We start from the raw sequence: 5,854 nt of genomic DNA, 5'->3' as shown, positions 1-5,854 counted from the left end.
CGCTTTGTGACACTGTGTTTTCTCTCTCTCTCTTTTTTTTTTTTTAATTGGATCATTTGCGGCAAACAAAAACAAAACATAAACCACGAGAATATGGGTCATGACAGGAAGAGTCTGAGCTGAAACAGAAAGCTCCAACAACAAATGTGCATTCACAACTCCACTCACTGTACATATAAGAGACAAAATATAAATTAAAACAAACAAAACTCAATGCACAATTCATCAACTCCAGAGCTCCATATTTTCCAAAACACAACAGTCTATACTCTTTTTTTAAATAAGGTTTTTACAGAGTTGGACTGTTTAAAGTCATTGCTTCGATAATTTTACAAACCAAAATCTCTACCAGAAATTTCTTTCTTCCTCGTGCTTATCTTTTATTTATTTTTATTTTTTTTTTCTCCTCCCCATTTATGGTCGTACAATCTAATAATAATGTTAACAAAGGGACAAAAGTTTAACATTTATGATCGTGCGAAATAAACGACAATGAGAATGAAAGAATGTAAGGATTATTTGTTTTTCGTTTATGGTCGTACAAACTAATAATAGTGTTAACGAAGGTGAAAAAGTTTGATCGTGCGTTTTCTCTCAAAGCATAAACTGAAAGAAAGGCTCAACAGTGTTATTGTTGTATTTAAGTCAGTTTTATAGTTTGACAAGACAATAATGAGTAAAATTCACACACATGTAAGACCTGTAACAAAACAAAACAATATGAAAAGATCAGATGCTTTAGGTCAGGGGTCTCCAACCTTTTTACTCCAGTGAGCTCCTTTACAAAACGAAAATGAGAGAGAGCTGCCAATTTCACAGCCTGATTCATCAGCCAGTTTCACTTCACAGAAACTCGCTCAACAGTAGGCGGGTCCTTTTTATTTAACCAATCGCTGCTATTTGGTCGTGATGTATGTAATGTGCCACTAATGGGGCTAACTGGTATATTAAGCTTTTAACAAATCCCGCAGGAAGAAGGACAATAACGTCTTTCCCCTTGATAAAATTCACCAAACATTCTCTTTGTTCCAGCTTTAAATCCTCGATCTTGGGAATCGTTAACAACACAGAATGTCTGTCTCTTCGCTGATTGGCTGGTGCCTGAACTCACACTTCCGCCGCTTTTGCGAACCGTCTAGTGTATTTTGATTCCTGACCTAGTTGCTGGAGAGAAATGAAACTGAACAGAGGCATTAGGTGGTGCCGGCCTGGCTACCAATTTCAGCCGTCGCAAAGAAACTAAGTAAATATAAGAGCCACGTTGAGCCTTAGATGGGGAACAGTTAGACGCTTATAAAACATAAACCATTATCCATTTGTGGGTGCACAAGTTAGGGATCAAAATGATACACGTACCATAGAAAAAGGCATTTAAATAATCAAATTGTACTTATTATCCACAATACATAGAATTCAGAAATCCCTTGGCGAGCAATTTGGAAGGGAGTGGAGAGTTCGCCAGGTTGGAGACTCCTGCTTTAGTTCTTTGGGACGGTGGTGCCTCAGTGGTTTGAACATTTGCCCAAGTCCCAAAAGCTGCTAGTTCAATCCCAGTGCACTCAGGATTCCCACTCTTTTTCACTGACAAAATTTCAAAACTTTTTCATGAGCTAAAGTGAATTTTCCATGACTTTACTGCACCTACATGTGTAGAATTTATCATAATTTTAGAGCTAAATATGAAATGTTAACACTTTCCACTCACCTCATGGTTATGGTATTCTAGTTTTTTATCCCCTTAACGCCAAATGTCATAAATATGCAACAAACCTTTTGGATTAAAGGTTGTATGGAGGATTTTTTTTTTCAGTTTTGAATTGTCAAAGAAAGTTTAAAATACCATTACAGAGATGGAGCAGCCTTGTAAATATGATAACCAAAAAAAAAAAAGAATGAAAACCCATCAACTGTGGACGTAGAGAGGCCAGATAAACATCAGCCAATAGATAGCGAGGCTACCTCATTATTTATTGGCTGTTAGGTTGTCAGTCAGACTCCCTACATTTCTATTGTAACTGACTTGCTGGCGTGTGGGGATTACGTGGTTTATGCAGCGGTTCTTAGAGGCTTTTTTAAACTGTCGCTTCCTCGCAATTCGCACAAAGTTTGTTGCGACGGCGGACGAGAATCCACGACCGGTTCGCCGCAAAAGAAAGTCAGTTTTCGAGGTCGCTGAAAGAAGAAGAGAAGGGGAAAAGGAGCGAAGACAAACTGAGGTGATTCTTGGAGATTCCTTCCAGAGAGACAAAGGGTCTAAAAACTGACGTGTCGGTTGCTAAATTACTTCTAGACAGGTCACTTCAACAGTAATTCGGAACGTGCACTGGATGTAAACAAGTGTGATTTCTGGAGTAACAAGGCGGGGGAGGTGTTTCTACTGAGGGCTGTGGAGGAGGAAGGTGGTGTCACACATGCACAACATTTGAAAAAGGTCGCTGTATTTCACTTCCCTTAAAAAATCCTCTATACAACCTTTAACATATAAGACGAGATGCCGGTTCATGCATATGTAGAACCTTCCTAGGAACCATTGGCAAACAAGTTTCTAGTTGTCCTAAATTTGAAACATACCCAAATTTCTATATATTTTATTTGCTATAGTTAAATTAATAATCTCAACTTAATTTACCATCTACTTTAAGGCAAAAACACACACAAAATATTTTTTTATCTACAGTACATCTATATAAATTCAGGCGTTAAGGAGTTAACATTCAAAATCCTGTCGGTGCATTTATTGTCGTCTCTTTTTTAAACAAAAGGCGCAGACGTTCACAAATAATCATAATAATCGAATGAAAACTTAACAGAACGCTGGAGTCGTGTGAAAGAGATACTAAAATTCCATGACTTTTCCAGGCCTGGACAATGACATTTTCAATTTCCATGGCTTTTCCAGGATTCCCATGACCCTGGGAACCCTGATACTGTTGCGTCCTTGAGCAAGACACTCACATCGCCGCTGCACGAGTGTAGTGTGTGCGGATTTACATGACGCAGCTGAAATACAATTCAAGAACGATATTTCAGATACGCCAATTTCCACGGGTTTCTAAAGGTTTAAAACTTGGACTTCGCCATCTTTATTAACTATTTAATTCAAAATCGAAATCTGAATGGTGAAAAGTCCTCAAAATGGCGCCTATAACAGAAAGCTGAGACCCATGAATAGTCTCTCTCATTATAGCTAAAACATTTTGTACAGTTTTATTTGTAAAAGATGAGAAAATATAGGTTGAGTAAGCTTTTTTTTAATTTGAAAGTGCAATAAAAACAAAATATGCATCTTATAAATGGTTAAAAGTCCTCAAAATGGCGCCTATAACAGGAACCTGAGACCCTTGAAATACTTTCTCTTATTGCAACTAAAACGTCTTGTCTAGTTTTATTTGGAAAACATTAAGAAAACAGAGAAGGTTGAGAAAGCAATTCATTTATTTTTTATTTGAAAGTGCTTTAAGACGTTGCGTAGAGGCTTGTTTTGACAATATGTAAATTACAAATCATATATTAACTACAATAATATGCAAACAATTGAAAGAAATAAAAACAAAATTAAACCTTTGCTACAACATTAAATTCCTTCATATTTTTAATTTCTTCAAGACCAGTTTGCGAGGCACTAAACACGACAGATTTATACAAATAATAACTAAACAAAAATACCGTAAGTGCTTATGAGGTCGATTTAATTAAGATACTTTGCACCTTCGCTCAACACATTAATTTTACTTAAGAGTTGTTCTTGGAGTGATTTGGTTTTCACTTACCCCCTATCCCCGCCCACATCCCTGTACTTACTCCTTACAGTTACAGACATAAAAAAAAAAAAGTCTTATTATGTCATACGTGTGTTCAAAATGTCACACAGACCGTTTTCGTATTCTGATGGATAAAATACACAAAATACCTTTTATGTACGACCAGACTTATTCGAGAGTTTACGAATATTTATTTTATGCTCAACTACAGACAAATATGCACGGATTTCTATCTATGCATACGAATATTTCTGAAAGCTTTCGTACTCCATACATATCTCATTACATGGTCCAATCGCAGTACTGTATTCTGAATACTTTCACAAGGCTGCAGTATCAGTAGGGATGTAACAATAACCTAAATATCATGATATCGTATCGTCAAAGTTCTCACAATAATATCGTGGACCATCACAATATATCGAATTACAAGTCTCTTTGCATAATTTTATAGTTATGGTCAGTGTTGGGGAGTAACAGATTACATGTACCGGAGTTATGTAATCAGAGTACAAATTATGAGTAACTGTATTCAGTGTTTCAGTGAGTGGTAATTGGATTACAGTTACTTTGCTGAAATAAATGGATTACATATGGCGGTATTTTCCTGTTATCACATTTCGGGGTATTCCCTTTTTTTTTTTTTTTCTCTTTTCTCCGTAATTCCACTCATTGCCAGACACTAAACCTGGTCTAAAACCAGATCTAAAATGGGTCTAAACCAGGACTAAAGCAGGACTAAAACCAGGTCTAAACCAGGTCTAAACCAGGTCTAAAACCAGGACTAAAACCAGGTCTAAACCAGGACTAAACCAAGACTAAACCAGGTCTAAAAGAGGTCTAAACCCAGGTCCAAACCAGTGCTAAACCTAGTCTAAAACCAGGTCTAAAATAGGTCTAAACCAGGACTAAACCAGGTCTAAACTAGGTCTAAACCAGGACTAAACCAAGACTAAACCAGGTCTAAAACAGGATTTAACAGAACTAAATCATGCTGCGTGGACCATGTCTCCTTCTCTTCTATCAATAATATTTTTAATACGGTTAAGTAAAGTCTGGGCTTTTCATTGTCTTAGCAGATTTATGTGAAGATTTCCTCGTCTTTGCTTCTCTACAGCAAATCAAGTAATCCAAAGTATTCAGATTACATTACTCACTTTAAGTAATTTAATGGATTACGTTACAAACTACATTTTGGTGTATGTAATCTGTAATCTGTAGGGGATTACATTTTAAAAGTCACCTTCCCAACACTGGTTATGGTGCAGCAACAGCTAAAAAAAACAGAGGGAACTACATAGACCATGATCCTTTGCTCCATTTTAGTACAGACTAAACGGTTCTAAGCGCTTTTAAATCTTCTTTGGATTGAGTCTTTGTCAAGGCAAGAGGAAAAAGCAGCATATTTACAGTTTTGTTAGGCTCTATAAAATATCGCAATAAATATCGTATCGTGAGATGCGTATCGTGAAAATATCGTACTGAAAGATTTGAGTATCGTTACGGCCTTAATTATCAGGGTTCCCACTCTTTTTCACTGACAAAGTTACAAAACTTTTCCATGACTTTTTCATGACCCAAAGTGAATTTTCCATGACTTTACGGCACCTACATGTGTAGAACTGATCAGACTTTTAGGGCTAAATATGAAATGTTGAACTCTTTCCTCTCACATTATAGTTTGGGATTATCGTGTTTTCTGGGCTATTATAAGTTTCCTTTAAACAAAAACCGCAGATGTTCGGAAATAATCATAAACGCCTAATTATAACTTAACAGAACGCTGTAGTTGCATGAAAGAGAGATTAAAAATTCCATGACTTTATCGAAGCTTTCATTGAATTTACAAAATTCCTTGACTTTTCCAGGCCTGGAAAATGACATTTCCAATCAACTTCCAAGGCTTTTCTAGGATTTCCATGACGTGGGAACCCTGTATTATTATGTAGTGAAAAACCAGTGTTGGGAAGGTGACTTTTAAAATGTAATCCCCTACAGATTACAGATTACACACACCAAAATGTAGTTTGTAACGTAATCGATTAAATTACTTAAAGTGAGTAATGTAATCTGAATACTTTGGATTACTTGAT

The sequence above is a fragment of the Boleophthalmus pectinirostris genome, unplaced genomic scaffold, assembly GCF_026225935.1.
Source record: "Boleophthalmus pectinirostris isolate CB_2022bp ecotype Guang Dong unplaced genomic scaffold, ASM2622593v1 HiC_scaffold_17, whole genome shotgun sequence".
Lineage (NCBI taxonomy): Eukaryota > Metazoa > Chordata > Actinopteri > Gobiiformes > Gobiidae > Boleophthalmus > Boleophthalmus pectinirostris.
This window is presented reverse-complemented; position numbering follows the sequence as displayed.